The sequence below is a fragment of the Channa argus genome, chromosome 14, assembly GCF_033026475.1.
Source record: "Channa argus isolate prfri chromosome 14, Channa argus male v1.0, whole genome shotgun sequence".
NCBI lineage: Eukaryota > Metazoa > Chordata > Actinopteri > Anabantiformes > Channidae > Channa > Channa argus.
The window spans coordinates 22372418-22391804 of NC_090210.1; the positions used below are offsets into that span (position 1 = coordinate 22372418).

Consider the following 19387-nt stretch of genomic DNA (forward strand, 5'->3'; position numbering starts at 1 on the left):
CGAGCCCATTTAACACCTTCACACCTGACCGCCATCCCATTGTCTCATGGTTCCAGTGTGTCCCCAGAGCTAAAGAGAAGCCATCTGGGTACAGGGCCTTTTCCTACAATTTCCTTCCTCCAGAGAAGCTTTAGGTCCAAATGTAAAAAGTACCTTTTTTCCTAATTACTTCATCCCTTGTACTCTCACGAGTAGCTCGGTCTCAGCCGTCAGGCTTCTCTCCCGCTCTTCGGAGTCTCATTCCAGATGGGTTGGATCCAGACCTTAGTCTCCAAGGATGACCAGTGTCTTCCTTGTCTCGCGTTCTATCCCTTGTGCCCATGTTGCCCATTCCTCCCTTTTTTGTGCAGTGGTGGAAGAAGTAATCCTGATGTTCTTTTTTTCAGATTTCAGTTGTTTTTTCCCCCCATTAAAACTGTTTTGGTGAGACTTTACAGTCTGCCGAACAGATTGTGACCCCCTCCCTTTTTTATCCTTCAGGCAAATTTGAGAAATTAAAATTTGAGAAAACAATTACCTGCGATTATCCAAATGTTGATGCTACGATAGAAAACTGGCTAATGCACAGTTAAAACCAAAGCACAAGGCAATAAAATGTCTAGCTGCCATCACCAGCCGCTCGGAGCTGTTTATTCACTCTGCACAGAGCTGCAGCAGATTTACATCAACATCACAAAAAAAATTAACAGCAACCGGCTCTGAAACTGTGTCCGATTTAATTGGTATGTGAGCGGCTCAGCATAATGACAAATAATTGCTTGTGTTCTCACAACACCTTCCCTACGCCAAGTTAAATCGGAGGGGGCTCAGACATAATTATGGTGACAAAAAGAAATCAACATGGCGCCGTTACCCAAACTTTGCTTTTTAGCACAGAAATTGTGAAATCTTTTAATTCTTTAGGGCTCAGAAAAGTGAAAAATAACACATTTATCAGTGCAAAGCCAGTTTTTTTTAGGAGCTTTCATTGTCGCTGCCTGCTACATTTCATGGCACGAAATCCTGGATTGTGTGAACGACGCGCACGAGAGCTAGTGGAGCACGAGACTAAAACTGAACCGTTTAATTAAACGTTGCTCTTTAGCACCACTAGTGGTGATAACACTGATGCTTTCAATCGCTCGTGGTTATTATAAATAAAGGTTTAACAATTTCTACGCAGGGTCCATCAAAGAATGAGATTAGAAACTAACTTTCCAGCCCAGACATTCAGCCATCGTTTTTCATCTCTAGCCATCTTTGGTCCAAAGCAGCACTAACATCCACTGGAATCAATCTCGTCCACAGACACCTCCCCTCCTTCTCTTGCTGGGGAAACTGGTGCGTCTCACACCGGGGGGGGGGGGGGTGTTTATCAGTACTCTCTGACAGCCCAACCCACTGTGTCTCCCGCGTTTCTACCTTTATGCCGCCGTCTCTTTCATCCTTCATTTGATCTCCAGAGTATTTTCTTCTCTCTGCTTCTCTGTCTGACCTCAATATCTGACAGAATCTGTCCACATCCATTCAGGCCACACACAAGTTATGACAGCCAGGACATAGAGGCAGCAACACACACACACACACACACACACACTGAACAAAAGTGGGTGTGTGTCTGTTTACTGTAATTCATATGTGTTACAGTTTTGTGTCTATTTCCGATCATTTATTGCCTGCATTTGTTGTTTTGCGTTTGATTTTTGTTCATTTTACCTCAGATGTCAGGTCAATCATTATCTTTGAGTCATTTTCTCATTTAGTTTTCTCTTACCAGTGGTCTTTCAAACACAAAGTATGAACAGTAGCTTCAGAGGCCTGTCCACCTCTTAGGCCTCGGTGCTTCACGTTTAAATTCATCAAGTAAACTCTAACCACAACTGACTGTACTTCTCTTCTCACATGATTTTCAGTGGCAGTGAATGAGAAATTATTATTATTATTATTTGCAGATAAACCAATGTGACACTGAAAAGGATCTTGAAACCCAGAACTGGAAGTCTGCACTTCTCAAATCAGGTGTCAGCTGAAATAACTCAGTGTGTGACTCCCCCCCCCCCCCCCCCCCACACACACACACACACACACACACACTCCCATAAGACCTTTAAGTGTTCTTATCTGTGAATGTCAGTATGTGAATGTGTAAGGGAAGAAAAGAGCAGCCAAAATCTCAGCTGCAGGTGCTGTGTGTGTGTGTGTTTCCTTCCTGTTTTCCTGCAGTCTACAGTAAATACCAGCCTTTATTACTGTGAAGGAGCAGGTCATCTACTGTAATTACACACTGTACTGCATCACCCACTGTATAGCATGTTATTGCACTGAGCATGTTGAGTTTAAGATGTTATCAGATGTTACCCTATGCTGAAACTATCTGCTCCATTAGTGCTAAATATTCTGAAGAGAAGAAAAACTTTCCATGTGTTTATTTAGCTAAATGACATGAAATTAATGTTTTGCCTATAAAAGTGGGAGAAAACATTTTAAAGCACTGAAGAGTAAATCTACATAAACCCATAAAGAAAATCAGAGCTTTAATAGCCATCAACCACACGACTTCCTGAGAAAGACAATGAATCAGTAGACTAAAATCAACCATAGATCATTTTGAGTTGTGTAAAAAAAAAACTGCAACTGGGACACTTCCACCTACAGATGTGATGTAGTTTTGTGTTGATAAAAAAAAAACAATCTGCACTAAGGCAACATTATCAAGAGCAACAATGCTCTGTAAGGTAAAATGATTCCATGAGTTTACCTGCAGAGTCTTCGTCAGCTCTTGTTGTCTCTCCCTGACTGACCTCCAGACTGAGTGAAGGGCTGCTGTCTCTGCTGGGCGTCTGGCCTGGACGTCCTCAGACACAAAGAGTATCGAAAGAAAAACACTCTCTAGAAACACACAGTCGGTCTGCCTCCATAATTCAGGTGTATGAATTAGATCTGCTACATTATTTAACGGCGGCACAGTCGCAGGGGCTGCTTTCCCTGCTGAACCAAATCTGTCACTTCACCTCACACTCGGGTCAGGGTGACAAGGCCCTTCTGGCTGGACACACACACACACACACACACACACACACACACACACACTGCACGAAATGTCCCCAAGCACAATTATGTGTCCATATGCACAAAAACACACAAAGATGCAGCTCGTGCAATCATTTATGAGCACACACAGAGGAACAGAAGGAGCCTGCAGCATATTATTTGCACACACACAGCTCTATGTACCTGTAATAAACACAATACTGTACTTGTGCTTTCTAGGGCACTGTTCCACCTCCTTGCAGGTTATTGAACCCATTTAAATAAAATTGTTAAAGGCTCTATTAAAACACTGAACCTCAAATGACCTGCGCTCAGTGTTTGAAGAGTAAATACCGTGTATTTAATAAGTGTTTCTACTGTTTAGGCCATCACCTAGTAACTTAACTGCCTGCGAGTTGAGACGTGAGCCCTGGTTAAACAATACCCTGGAGGAGGCCTGTTTTATTCCTGTGTGACAATGTCTTAGAGGGCGATTCCCGGGTTTATTTTTTATGTACAAATGTTTTAGTTTAGGGAAGCGGACACCTCATTTGGCCAAAGTGTGATGGGAACGTAACGGGACTCACCAAACTTTGACATTGTCCCCACATAAAAAAAGTTTTCCATACGACATTTCTTCAACCAACATTTAATGACCCTTAGTTATGTTTGGTGGTTATATGAGACAGCATCAGTTCTACACGACCCACTGGAGCATCTTTTCGTGCCAGCAGGCGTCTGTTGCAATAGCAGCACAATAGCGCCTTCTCTTGAAAAATGGGGAAACAGCGCCCCTACGCCAGCAGGCGTCTTTTGATATTGCACCATGTGCAGCGGACCTTCCTTGTCCTTGTCATGAACATTTACATAAACACCAGGTCACATAAACCCCAAGGTAGTAGGACATTTGAGAACCTTGCACGGCAGCCGCCTTCATCGTGCGCGAGTGAATAAGAAGATGATTTACCCCATTTATGTGACTGTTGATCGTAAATTCCTGTTCGCAAAATTCCTAATTAGTTGTAAAGCTGCAATGTTGATGCATTTCCAGGATGAAAAAGACAAGATCTCCGACCTGCTGCATTGATTTGGACCCTAATTTTAAGCCGTTACTCAAACGTTGCGCAGAATTAATAAGAATCTGCCATCGGTTAAGTCGAAGATGCTGTTCGCAGGCTGGCAGTTTCTCCCAGAGAGTCAGGGGATCTCAATCCATCCTTGTCAGTCTATGCTGTATTTGAGTTGGCCAACAGTTCGTTTTCCCCCTTTATTCACGTTCTTTGAGATTCCTTCCTTTTTCTATTTTTGTCTCTTCCCCTGCTTTTCATTCTTTCATTTCATGTTTCTTTGGCTTGTTCTCCATCCTCCTCTTGCCCTGTCGTTCTTATCTCCCCCCCCCCTCCATCCCCTCTCTTCAGTGCGTACTGTGGCCATTTATGGGCAGGGTGCTCACAGCTAAACCTCCGTCTGGCAGCCCAACACAGAGTCAATGTTTCCCTGGATTTAAGGTGGAATGCACTCCTGCTGGCTTTGTCACCAGAGAGCAACAGGTTTGATCATTACTGCAGATATAATTTGATGTCTGTCAAAACTCTTAAAAAAATACTTGTTTGTTTCTAGAATAACCTAATAATAATTTCTTGCTAGTTTTCTAGACTACAAATGCTCAGATTTAGTCCTTGACATCCTAAATTTAACTTTAGTTGACTTTAGCAAATGTTGGTGTGTTGGTCGGAAGACGCCTCACATTGTCCTTGTGGTCACATAATCACAGCATCCATGGTTCAACAATGGAGGTTTGTTGCCTGAACCAGCTTTTTGTCACAATCCACGACTTTTGAAAAACAAGGAACAGAGAAGGGTGAAGTGGAGCTGGTACTATGTTGGTGAAAAGTGCCCTTTTCCTTTTACACCAGGGTGAGACGTTGTGGTTAAACCTTCCCAGTCCTCTGTTGAACACTCAACAAGCTGATTACATTTGTCAATTCGAAAAAAGAAAACAGACATCCAATCTAATCAGTTCATTCATGGGTCGTAGTGGAAGTTAGTGTTAGATGGAATGAAATTCCCTAAATAATTTCATGAAATTGGGACGCACAGACGGGCGGACGGACAACCGCAAAAGCATAATTTGACTGGGTGACACTAGCACGAAGGCTTAAAAAAAAAAAGCCAGAATCTCTTCTAAAACTGCTGGAAGTGTTATTACATTGTACATAATTTAAATACATCAGGAAATTAGAAACATCAGATGGCAACACTTCAAATCCCCATCAACATTTAAATATCAGTCAGATAAGGTTCAGATGCATCAGGGGATAGTTAGGACGCATATGTTGCTGAGAGCACACAATAAATAATGCAGCGTTTTCTTTTTTGTGCACGAGCAAATGTTCTCAGTGTGCATGTGCGCTTGTGAAACGAGGTCCTTGGGGGATATTTCGGAAATCTGTCGCAACACGTACCCAACTTGCATGCTTGATTAGCTCAATGTGCCTTCGCTGGACCATCCAACTCGTGTTAGTGTTGAGGTCTGTGGGACTTGATGGTTTAAATATCTGCTCAGTAGAAATGCAGCCACAACAACTTGCCAGTAATCAGGTCATTTTGCAGGCCTCAACATTTCCATTTGAGCCATTTAGCGGCTGTGTTCCTCCATAACGAGCCGCGGTGGCTGAGCAGGTAGAAAGGTGTTTATCTTCTTGCTCGAGCGAACGCTGGCAGCTGCAAGGATGCACATCTATCTGCCCACACTCTCAGTGTCAGCGACCTCTGAGAACGACCTCCGAGTTCTTCCAACAAACTTCTTTAAATTATTTCTTTTAAGTATTGACTCATCTAGGAAGTTTTCACATTTTACTGTTTTACAGCGTTGAACCAACAGGAAACTCACCCTTTGATGTCAAAGGGAACTAAACAAAATCTCTCTTTAAAAAGTCTGATTTATCTCCAGTGTAGTCTCATCACTAGTTTACCTCCTTGTCCTCTGTTCTGTGGAGCTGGGAACTAAGTACATTTACATGTACAAGTACTGTTTGACCTCAAACTACAATTTGAGTATTTCATGTTATGCTACTTCGCTCATCTACTCTACTACAACTTATAGGGAAACTACTGTCCCACCTCTACAACAATTTGTCAGCTGTCGTTATTTTGTACATTCATTCCTCAATAAAAAAAAATGATAAAGTCAATGATAAAATATTGTTAAACCTTAACTTGTGATGAACAACATACTTAGTTTTGTAATTTCCCATATAAATTTCAGATAGTTAAATGTCAATTTTTCATAGAAAAGAAACATTATAAAAAAGCTCAAAAAGTGAAAAGGGTTTTTTTCTTTACTTCTTTCCCGTCCAAGCAGTATTTGAATGCAGTTGTGGGTAGTCGGTCAGTTGATCAGTTGATGGACAGAAACTATTTAGACCATTGACTTTTACTTTTCACTTTTTGCTGATTTTCTTTGTTTTGTATGAGCTTTATTAAATATTTTCAGACATTTGAATTTTTTAGTGTAACAAAAGAAAAATCTTATGATCTCAGGTGCAAAACTGTGACGAGGATTATGTGGCTTTTTTTTTTTTTTCGAAAAATGAATGGATTACTGAATGGGCCAACAAGGCACCCGAGACGCCCGAGGGTCCGAGATGTCCCTCTCCCCATGGGCCACAGTCTGCAAAATGAAATACAATGCCCTTAAACTATCCAAAATAAATGCAAATGCCATAAAACATTCACAAAACAAGCCAAAATAGACACAAATGCTAATTTAAAAAAAATTCCAAAAATAAATGTAAAATGACTCCAAACAGACTCATAATGACAAAGTGTGACGGGTCTTTCCGCTGTCCGTGCTCAGGGCCATATCTCCTTGGAATTGGTCCACAGAGATGGGCAAAAGTACTGTAGCTCAACATTCTCAGATGTAATATAATGTGTCAAAAAGAATAATCTACCATTAGTTTTGATCCTTTAAGATCATCCTGCAGATCCCACTTTTGCATGTTTACTTTAATTTTGAATGCAGACTAAATTCTTCTTGTGGCTTCCTTCTGCCATCAGTGCAGCTCAAATACACAAGGACTAGTTGTAATTAGGTCTAGTGTCTCGTAGCTCTTCTCACCTGCTGCCTCACTAAGCACTGCTGACACTGAGGCTGACCAATACTTCATTATGGCTAAAGTGAAAAAGAATCAATAGCAGCTGGCTGAGCAGTCAGTGCTGTACAGCCTCCGTCTGGCTTCTCTGTCAGGCATCAATCACAGGTGGAGAGAAACCCAGAAAAAAGAGCTGAGCGGCAAAGTTGCTGCAGAGTGCTGAGAGGAGCGATGTGCAGCTGGCACGTTTTGTGATGACATTAACAAAAGCAGAGTTTCATTGCAAGATGAGACAGATGGCATGTGCAACAATGCTTCATATGGCATAGAGATAAAACCATCAATCTGTCTCTGACAGCAAAATTCTGGCAAGTCTGCCGCAGGAAAGAGGAGCAAAACATAATTATGTTGAGAGTTTTCACGTGCAGACGCTGTGCAAAACTCTGCATGGTTACTAGAAAATACTCTAAAAAGTGTTGGTCGTCACTGGTGATGTTTTAGTACAATACAAATAGTGACAGTATTCATTCAAGGTTAAGAAAAGGTTCAGAAAACAAACCTACGTCTCTTCCGTTTCTACATTTTAAACATTAAAAGCAAATATTGCTGCATGGGCGTAGTGCAATTACGTTCCAGGGGCCCAAGGGGTCAGGGGGTCCTTGGAGAGACAAAAAGGATAAGCCCCTTTTCCACTGCACAGTACCAGCTTAACTCAGCTCTACTCTACTTTACTCTACTCTACTCTACTCTACTCCCCTTTTTGCTTTTCATTGGAAAGAAGTCGTGGAGCACTGGACCTGCTGCATGGTACGTTTTTGGTATCAGCTCTGACAAAGTTCCAATTAAACTGAGGTGATACTACAAGGTGACATGAAAAACCTCCTCAATACCAACTGCTCAAAGAGAAGCATCCTCAGCATCTCATTGTCGAAGCAAAACTCTGACAGAATATTTCCTTAGTAATTTTCAGCTTCTTCTGAAAAAAAAAGAAAAAAAAAAAGGTCTCTTTGCCGTTACAAGCAGCCACAGCTGAGAACCAGTCAGTCTCATCTGTGTGTGAACCATCAAGAACAAGAAGGTTTTAAAACGCTGAGCTACAAAAACAGGATTTCATATCAAGTGATGATGATTTTGCCCAAGGGAAGAACTGAGGGGATGCATGTGGAGACATGGAATCATAGTTCCACCATGGTCCTTTTGCACCTACTTCCAGATTCGAACAGGCAGAGGAGCAATGTGAAGGGGGACATCAACCCAGAACAGAGCCTGTTCACGTGTCTGAGGTAAATTATTTTAATTCAATTCAACTTCAAATTAACTTTATTTATATAGCGCCAATTCACAACAAAGTCGTCTCAGGGCACTTTACAGAATAAAGTCAAGATTATAAAGATGTATAGAGAGAAGCCAACGATTCCCCCTTGAACAAGTCCTAAGCAACAGTGAAGAGGAAAAACTCCCTTTAATGGAAGAAACCTCCAGCAGAACCAGGCTCAGGGTGGACGGCCGTCTGCCTCGACCGGCAAGTGTTGTGTTGTTGAAAAAGTGCTCATAGGTGCTCGTAAGTTGGAGAAATTGACTTGAGGGACAAAAACAACAACAACAAAAAAACAACTGTTTTGCACAATGAAATCCATCCTGGAAATGGCTCACTCACAGGTTATTCAGGAAATTCCTCTCTAGAGTGTAAAGACTCTAAGACACTAAGAAAGAAACAAGACGCTTAAAAAAATACAAACACGCAAAGACGCACAAACAACGACGAAGCTGCAGTTCACCAAGAGGTACAAAAAGACCACAGAGACCCTGAACAACACACATATTGACAGTATGTGTCTGTCAGTTTGTGGGTCTTCTTTCTGTATAGGAGAGCTGGGGGACTTGTCCAGGGGCCTGTTGTCTCCTCATGTCTTGATACCTGTTCATATTGATGCCTAGAAGTGGCTGAAAGATCGACATCACCGAGTCAAGAAGACACATGGGACCTTTCAAAGAGAACTGTCAAACAGAAGCCACACACCTACTAACACACAGGGAGCAAAGACAGAGTTTTACACACGTGTCCAACATAAAAACAAGTAGAATAACTGAAGCATGTGAGACTGAGACCACATGGGAAAATTGTGATACTTTCCTATAAAATCTACATCTTGTGAGGCTTATGGCCATTGTTGGTCTTGGTTATAAGGACTGTAAGGCTGTGCCTCAAGGTTCCAGCAGAACATTGCTGACTAAGAAGCCTTGTGACCGTGAGAAACATGGCATCAGAACGAAATGAAAGTGTCAGCCCCCCCAGATTGTTAATAAAAAGCCAAGGAGGGGCTCTCTGAGCTTGACCGACAGTTTCAGACAGTTTCATCTGTAGCACGATCAGGCACGACAAACGTTAAGGCGCCATCCGAAGATTGAAGAAGACGGAAAAGCAACTTCAAGGAGACAGAATTTGTTGAATAAATAACACAAGCCTACGCTCAGCGAAGGTTCTGTCAAAAAGCTCAAACTCTAATTTCAACTTGTTGCCCTTCCTAAAAATGGGTTTAGATGCTAAAAAACAGAAACCAAAACATTGTTAGTTTCCATGCATATATGATTTACACAAGAAGGAATCGGCCCAGACCTACAGAAAACACAAAAGCGAGAAGAGATGCACGAAGATGCATCAACGGGCCCCGTTCATATTGTTTGGTTCCTCTGATTCAGAGTAAACATCCCACTGTAATGACTTCATCACACAGAAAAACCACAAGTAAAAACCCTCCCAGCAGTAAAAAAAAAGTAATCCTTTCACTGGTTCTTCATTTCTACTGCAGGACCTGGACCACTCCCTGTCCATTGTCAGAAGGTAATACCTCTCTTTGTGGACAACACTGCCCTTTCAGGCACTAGGTTTCTCTCTTAAAAGGCTATGGTTATGAATGGGTTGAGGGACAAAGCGGAGCATAAAAAGCTATTTCCCTAAGGAGAGTAGACTTTGAGCTTCTTGGTCTGGACAGAGGATGGTGTATTGCAGGTGGGCGCTGCAACTCCACCCTCCACATAAAGGAAAGCAGAACCCCGTTGAATGGATCGGAGCGCAGGTGAAGGTAGATGATGAGCACAGGGAGTGTGAATGTGTTTAACATTAAACGAAACCAAGTGTGAGGCCACATGTGGATGGAAAAGTTACTATGAACATGTTTCAGTACAGAACTCTGGACAGGGAGGTATTTAAAAACTGTAGAAGTCACAGGTCAAAGATCCACGGCTTTCGGCTTGTTCCTTCAAGGGTCAAATCCTTCAAGGGTCAAATAGACATGTTGTAGTAAATGCAGTGAGTAAATGAGTAATACAAGTCACATGATTAAAGCTCAGCCAAGAAAGAGAAGGGTTGGAAAATACAGTCTCTATACAGGACAGCTGGGTAACAAGCAGTGGGTTCGGAGCAGTACTCTGGCAACGAGCATGCAGTCCTCAATATTTCCAGCACAATGTGAGAAAATCCTCCCAGACAACAGCCCACAATCCCACGGAACCTATTGAAGTCTCGGTGCATTTAAAACCACTGATAAACTACAGAAAAACGTGGGAATTTACAAAAGTTTCAAAATCTCAAGCTGCTTCTTTTTTCTTTGACTGAGCAGCTGCCAGAGTCTCAGTCAGAGAAAACACAATCTCGCCCCTTCACTTTCTAATGTAATTACCTGAGCAGACGTTGAGGTTTTTATGTGTATGAGGCCCCGCCACGCTTAAGCCATCCTGATCCAGATTAACGCCGGGTCGGGGCTTTTTCCACACACCGGTCATTCGCTGTGATGGAAATCCAATTAATGCAGCAGTTTGGCTTAAGCACAGAACATTGGTCATCTTAAACCGTTCAACTGAAATGAGATGACTGAGACGTAAAGACCCCTAATCTGAGGGGAAGTGGCGACATTATGGAGAAAAATCACGTACTATGGTGGATGTTTATTTTTACATATACAGTGCATATGATAATACTGTACTAATTAAAGATTGTTTAGGCTGCTGCTACATTACACCTTCCAAATTATACTCGAGTGATTTCACAGCTCTGCTATTTTGACATTCTCAACATGTTTGCGTCCATCTGATGGACACGTGTTTCTCATTTTTTGGATTTGCCACAGATGCTGGCGAACACAAATCCATACGTTTGGTGAGGATTCCCTGCAGGTGTGTCAGTACCTGAGGGTCGATAAATTCATTGGATTTCTGCAGCATTGTTGCATCATTATTTTGACTAGCTAAAGTTTCCAGAGTGGTAGAAGTCAGTTTCACGCTGTTACACAACAGGCAGCAGAGACTCTCAAGACAGGCTATAAAGCAGCTGACGCTAGAGTCCAGAAATTGCTGCCCAGTAATGGAGAAAAGCAACATTCCTTAAATACTAAAGTACACTTGGCACAGTAATGCACGGGTCCAAAGATAGCCCTGCTGCGGCGGCCTTGGAATCCACTAGTGTCTGAGTGTATTGTTACTGCTGTTGGGTTTATGAAAGAGCGTTCAGAAATAAAGGTCAGGATCAGATGGACGTACTCACGGACTTGTCTTTGTGACGCCGTCGACACAGTGATGCCCAGCAGTGGCAGCGGTGGCAGAATACTTACTCTAATGGCCATAAATCAGCGCACAAACATCCCTACAAGCAGCGACTGAGGCCGCATTAATTAAAAACAGGGATTTGAAGTACATTTTTCACTGCTCTGGGACACTGTAACCCATGTAGCGCACACGCAAACGCCACCAAAGAGGGAATTAGTGCTCAGTTAATTATGATACACTGATACGCATGTTTCCCGCGGGGGGGGATGAAAATCAACAAAGTGCGCAAACAGACTGCAGTCGAACATCCCTCGGGGTCTTTGAGCTTTACACGGTTCTTTAAAATGGCCGAAAAACGTTCTGGTGTCAATGTGAAACACATTTCATAACAACACATTCTCGGCCATTTACATCCAGGTAATTTGAGTTTTAAGCCTTTTTTTTTTTTTTTTAAGTGTGTTTGTGTTGGGCATATAGTTTTACTGGTTTGAATCAGGGGGGGGTTTACTGCAGCTCGTGCATGTTTAAAATCATGTAAGACGCCATATGGGAACAATTATGACAGGTCTGACGTGATTATAGCGCAGAGTCATTTTTCCATTAGCTGCACAGATCCCTGGGACAACATGACAGACTTTATCATAAAGAATCACCGTCCTGCTCCGAACAATTTGCATTAAAACAACATTGTACTAAAAAAAGAGGCCTCTGTGTGCATTCGTGATGTATCTGTGCTAACAGGAACACGGCGTCCCTGCACGGAGGCTGCAGCTGCAGCTCTTTCTTATATATCCTTTTTCCAAATCTTTGCAAATAAGTTTTCTTTCATTTTCCTTTCATGGCTCCTGCAGTGGTGACACTGGGAGATGCTTTTCACTCGTTGTCGGTGTTATTTCCCTCGTGTAACATGAGCCACTGGAAACAAAAGTTGAACTGGGCTTAGTGTGCAGAAAAATAGAGCCATTTACATTCAGTGTTGCACACAAACAGAGAACAGATTCTTTCTAATTACCTTTAATTCTTTGTTTCAGGGTTGATTTTGGGATTTGGAGCCGTGTTCTTACCCAAATGTTGGTTTGACCTTTTAAACCAAATGGATGCACAGCATTATCTGTGTTTTCTTACTCGTCCACTCATGATTACTCACTCAGTCAGACATAGTTTTTTTAATCTTTAAAATGAGGTTGAATTATATTTTGTGAATTAATAACTGGATTTTCCAATGTATTCAGCATTGTTGCATTATTTGCAGCCTTATTTTTCCTATAGGCTTGCGAGTAAATCCTAGTTTTGTTTTGTTTTTTTTAGTTAGTGAGCCCTAAAAGTGTTTGGTCTTCACCGTTTAAAGCTGCCAATGCCAAAGCCTGACAGGACTGAAAAACCTCTAGACACTCGGACGCTAATTCTGCTTTTAGCTCTTATCATGACGGTCATCTAATACTCAGTCTGCGAAAAACATGACCAACAATAACCATGTACAGTGTGGAGCCTCTTAACCTCTTTGTATCTGTAGTTACACAGTAATTACACTCCAAGAGTTCACACATATCATGCATATTTAATTAGTAACCGTTAGTAACACTGTAGATATTTTTCTTCTTCTCGTCTTGTTCCCCTGCTATTCCCCAAAGTTTGCTTGTTATTAAGTAACAACAAATATGTATCTATAGCTACTGCGAAGCTACACCGTTCTTGTTGATAAGTACACAGTAAGTTCACCGTACTAACACTGTAAGTCGTGGGCTGGAATCTAAAGCCTTATCAAATATCCCCACTAATTATGGTCTGCAGGATATTCTGCACACATAGTGAATGCAGTAAACCTCCAGCAGCCACACTGCAGGCAGACTAAAAACAACTAATTATACAACACTGAAGCGGAAGGATCATGACTTTCACACAGAGCGCATCTGCTGTTGTGATGATGTGAGTATTTAACCGTCCAATTCAGTCTTTCTGAAACAATGAAAGCCATTTACTGAAGCCACTGCAGCAGTATGCAGGTTGTGGCTTTCCTCTCCCTGTGGCTCCATCCAAACTCAGCCACACACACACAAACATACACACACACATACATTAAATGAAACACAAAGACACACACTCACTATAAAACCATGCCAATGAACAACTGGTCCTCTCGGCAGTGCACACATGGGAGCACGGGTGCAGAGAGAGGAGCATGTCAGCAGAAGCCACAAACACGAGTGTCATTGTGTTGCAAGAGTGAATGTCGAACATGTTTTGAACTTTATCGACTGAAGTAGTTCCAAGTGCAGAAACACAAAAATCTGCTGTAAATCTGAAATGCAAAATGCTCCAATTCTTCCTGTTTGAAGGCAAATTTTTATTCCACCCAAAGACAAACAAAGAAACCAGCAACTATTTGTTTAGATATGAATTCATTTTTGAATAGTTGCTTGTGTTAAGCGGGGACCTTCTTCCCGTTGCACTGAAACCCAGTGTGTGATATTCAAGTGCTGGCTGTGAAATGTGTTGCTCCCCGAGGCTGTTGGGAGGAACAGAGAGTCGGCTCTGACGAGTCAGCGAGTCACATGTTTCAGTCTGTGCCAGTGTCCTGAGGACGGCCAGGACCCTGCAGCTTTACACTGCACTGGTCCCAAGAACAGTCAGGAGTCCTGTCCCATGAATGTGTGTGTGTGTGTGTGTTTCTGGACATCACAGCTTGCTGTCCCAGATAAACAGCTTTTACTCATTTGACTTGGCCTACAGATTCATTTATGAACACGCAGTGTGACAAACCAGTCTGACTGTAAACCAGTGAAGCAGCCGAGCACTCGGTCAACAAAGAATTATTTTGGGTTTCCAAGGTACGTGAAAATACACTGGTCAGCCATTTCATTAACACCACCTCATGGTCAGCTCCACCTTTACCAACAGTGACCTTTGACCCTTATTTCTGATTACATACTGTACATGTGTTGACATAATAAAACCAAAATCAGAATTGTTTGAAATACATTGTTTTCTTAGTGAAGTACTTTTACTTTTTGACTCCAAGTAAAATGCAGAGAATCTGCTTAGTACTTAGTACTTTTAGTTGAGTTAAAGGCTTCTTGTTGTGGCTCATCTGTCTACATTTCGATTTTTCAGCAGGGGCACTTTAAGGCTTGTACGCATCACCTCCGGTTCCGAGTATAAAAAGGAACTGTATTATAAGAGATGCCATCAGAACGCAGCAGCTTGTGCACATTGAAACCCGGACAACCTTTGCTTCCAAACAGCAGGGAGGACAAACATTCCTGCATGAACACTGTTTATTTAAATCTTCAGCCACAATCATCTAAATGACAGAATGTTTGATTAATAAAGATCGTGTGTTTAACTTAACATACACACGATACCAGAGAGGAATAATAGCTCTGTCACGTGGGATTACTGTGTCACCCTGACACTTCTATTAATAACACAACACTCAGCCTGTGTATGTGTGTGTGTGTGTGTGTGTGTGTGTGTGTGTGTGGTTCTGTACCCTACAAGTGGACCACAAACAGACTTGGAGCCACAAATGTTGACTCAGTGGATTCTGTGAATTCCCTCTCTTTGCAAACTACTGTCCACATGCCTTTGAGCAAGGCATCAAACCCCCAGCTGCCAGTACAGATGCCCAGTGGCAGCTTTACGAAAAGATGATTATTTTTGCCTAAAAAACTGTAAAGCAGAACGCGCGTGTGTGTGTGTGTGTGTGTGTGTGTGTGTGTGTGTGTGGGGGGGGGGGGGGGGGGGGGGGGGGGGGGAATTGGATTCTCTCCCCTTGAGTGACATTACCCCAACCAATGACTGCAACACCACACACACACACGCACACACACAAACACACACACGGGAAAAGTGATGTGATCCAGTTCACCTCTCGTCACCTACTGCAAAGTCACTTCTGTTCAAAGCTTTGCAGCTTCATTTCCACCTCCAACCAGCATTTCTAGGACCTTTCTATCCAGAAGGAAGAAAAGAAGGATATGTAGTTTAAGAAAGTATCTTGTGTCAGAAGGTGGAAACTGCACATACAGTAACTATGACGATGACATTCGTGATGTTTCAGATCTTATCATCCCATTCAATGGCCTTTGTCAGTTGTTTTCTGAATCATAGTGTGGATACGGATTAAGAGGGTCCTACTCCTCCTACCAGTCGGCCCAGTACACCGATATACTGCACTGGGAAATTCACATAGTTTTGGGCCCAAAGAATGGTGACAATAGCTCTGTTTGAAAAGTTATCAATACTCCCATAGTTATGGCTCAGTAGGTCACCTGCTACCTCCCGGCATTATTACGATCACCGTGATGTGAGTTTTGAGTTGGTTGACATCTAGTGGCACATTTTCCTCCCTCGTCAGGTATACCAGCTCGGCTCAGTCGCAGCAAATGATCGTTCTAGCTGGATAACAGCAGCAGCCCTCTATATGCCCAAATGTCACATGTGATTATACTGTGCTGCCTTTAATGTGGCATCCACGGTCTCTGACACACACTGACATTTCCAGTGTCGGCTAAGCTGGTGGAGAGCAGCAGAGTCTGTAAATAGCCCCCCCCCGAACCAGAGTGTAGAAGGATCGGGAAGACTGAGGGGTGTGTGAGGGGTTAATCGGCAGTTCATTAATTAATGAAGATAATTAGGTAACTGTGAAGACAAGTGCTGCATGTGCTGCAGAGGAGGCAGAAAATAAAAGCTCCCATTAGCAAATGTGTACAACAGTATGAACTCTGCTAATAACCAAACACTCGTGTCAACATAGAGAAGCTCTAATCATCTCTAATGATCTTTCTCACTTTAGGTAATTTCTTACAAAATGAATAATTAATCATAAAACATAACCAGTTAATAACGTAACCGTATAATTGAAAATAAAAAGGTATTTGTTTGTTTCTTTTGACCTAAAGTGAAGCTCGGTGACTTTACTCACTATGTTGTGTGTAATGTTTGGTGACATTTGATGATTTGGTTTTGGCATGTACAGCTTGGGGTATGGTGGCCCAGAGGTGCAAAATAAACAGCAAAAAAAAACATTTGAATATTGCACAGTCTGCAGGAAAAATTATCAGTAACCATAGTATCAAGCTTAGACGGAAAATCAGTGATTTTCTACCCTCAGAATTTACTATTAATAAAGGAAACGGGGTGATTATATTTAATATCATGGAGCAAACAGCCCAGAAGTGACATGCAGTTTGTTAAAAGTGGACGAAAACTTGTTTTAGGTTTTTGTTTACTGGAATTTGAGGACGATATTTCCAGCTCGAGCCCACTGGAGAGATTCCCTGGTTTAAAAAAACATGTCACATCCTTTATAAACATTACAGCATCAAGTGCACATTTACAAATGATTGATGACGACCTCGACTTCAGTAACTTTTCAAGCCCATAAACATAAGAATATGGTTTATTGGTGTACGTTTTACACAAATACTGATTTTTATTTATCTAACAAGAAGTCAATTAACCTGACGTCATGTCAAGTCAAACTAAAAGGAGTTATTTAATAAAGCTACAGAGTAAAATTCTTCCTTCCAGTCATCTGCTGCAGAACTAATTAGCATATGTGCTTTCTGGGCTATTAGCCAGTGCCCAGTCTGACTGGAAATAAATGAGGCTGGAAGGGTTTAGTGTATTGGGGATTGAACCCATGACCCTTCCCTTTAGCAGCTTTTCTAAACTCAAAGCAATCTAGACCATCCTACCATCCAAAGCTGGCTGCGTGGATGGAGCTGGAAACAAATTCCCAGCTCAGTTGTTGATTTTACACAGAGCATGTCCTAATGACGGCGGATGTCTCCTGAGACGTCTTCGCCCTGAAGCTATATATTCATTTATACGATGAGCAGTCAAACTGAGCTGCCAGTGTCAGGGCACTATAGAAATCCGCTTCACTTGCAGGCTCACACTTCTGTCGCCTGCAGGGATTTCGTCTCGCGTTCCCTCTCACCTTGTTAGCAGAGAGTGCAGGTGACACCAGGACTTTGTGTTAATGTTGGAGGCAAACGCAAGAGAAATGGATCAGTATAAACCCTGAAGCTGATGAACACTGAATGAATCAATCTCAAGTTATTGACTGTAAATTCACATTTTAAGTGCTTTTAAATCTTTCGCACAAGTTGTTTGTTTTTTTGCAGGGGAGGGGGGGGGGTTATGATAGAAAAACCCACCAGGAGGCAGCATAGAGGATTATAGAGAGAAAAATTATTGCTTTAATCATTTTGAATCATCAGCCTCATTATGACAACGATTACTTAAATATCTCTTCCATCACCTATTAATGAGAGGAGATGCTCACAATTTAAAAAATGACTCGCTTAACCGACGGGTTAAGGTGTTGGACTTAAGATCCAATGGGTAGATGCCTGCATGGTTTCGAACCTGATTCCTCTGTGTGTAAAATACAGATGAACCTGAGGGCCGGTCGTAGCTCAGGTAGTAACGGACCACAGGGTCAGTGGTCCTGGCTATGTGTCGGTGTCCTTGGTCAACACGCTGAACCCCAGGTTTCTCCTCTAGGGTCAGGTGTGAGTGTGAATGGGTGAACGAGGAGCAACGTTGTAAAGCACTTTGGATAAAAGTGCTATATAAGTGGCCATTTACCATCATTGTACTGAGAAACATTAGTGCGATAAAAGAAATGTTGAAGCTCATCAGCTTTCTATTGTTAAACAAGATGATATCAATGTACTGCAGCCGAACTTGTGTTAAGTGTTGTGGATAAACCAAGCAGGGACTGAAGCACCTCCACCGCCTCACCTGCAGCCTCCATATTAATGAGCTGCTCAATGAAGATGTTTGAGGTTAGGAAAAAATGTTCAATCCATGGGAGCATCTCCTGATTTAGTTCCCACAGGCATCACAGATAAAAAAAATCTCCCTGTGCTTGATGTGCGTTTGCTTCTCCACTGACACTTGTTGTGTTAGCTAAGCTCTACGCACAGTAACGATCTGTTTGAAACCACCTGATGCTAAACGGTAATAGTAACACTAGGGTTGTGAGTTTGATACCCGAGTTAGACACTGTTTGTACTATGAATGTACACAAATTCACTTCGTAAGAAGGTTTGGATGAAAGCATCCCGAAACAGCTCCGACATCAAATCAGCTGCTCTGATTGATGGGTCAGATAGGTCTTTAGCGAGTGTGAGAGCCCAGGTAATACTCTCAATTTCATTTCAGTCTTCGACGAAGCACAAGGCAGCTGTGAGTGTGTTTGATCGATTTATTAATCATTTATTAAGGTGTATTCTTCCCATAAGTCTTTCCCATTGTCTGTGCCATAAAAGTAGCACTGCTGCATGACAAGGGATGATCACAGCAGGGGTGTCTCATGCAACTGTTCTGCAAGTTTAAGGCGCTACAGTAAAAGTAATGTGAGGATGTTGAGGATGAAAATATATATTTTTTAAATTCAATAACCTTGTACAAAGTGCAGTAAACAGAAAAAAAAGAATCATAAATCAAATAAGTAATTAGTGTGATGTGAAGTGTAGCTGGAAACCTGGGGCCATTTTGTAGGTACAGATATATCCAAATACCTCCAGCAGCTCAAATGACAACTGATGGAAAAAATCTCTAAAGCATCATCATTGAACCTTTGTTGACAACGCCTTCAGTCACATGTATGTCGTTGGTTAAACCTGGGCATCGTGTGATCAGAGGCTTCAAACATGCATTCTCATTCAGGTTAAACCCAAACTGAGGCCGGAATTTTCTCCACCACACACTTTGAATCTTTGTTC

General features: G+C 42.1%; 1 protein-coding gene across 2 annotated transcripts in view; it reads right to left on the reverse strand.

The window, feature by feature from the left end:
• The window catches only part of LOC137098670 (disco-interacting protein 2 homolog C), a 163861-nt gene that overhangs the window by 105466 nt on the left and 39008 nt on the right, over positions 1 to 19387 (reverse strand). Inside the window, exon 1 of one of the 2 annotated variants that reach the window (XM_067475161.1) lies at positions 2738 to 2927. The exons of the other annotated variant lie outside the window; for it this stretch is intronic. The gene's annotated coding sequence lies outside the window, so the exon portion shown is untranslated. Of the gene's footprint in view, positions 1 to 2737; positions 2928 to 19387 lie in introns of those variants that run through there. 2 annotated transcript variants of the gene reach the window in all.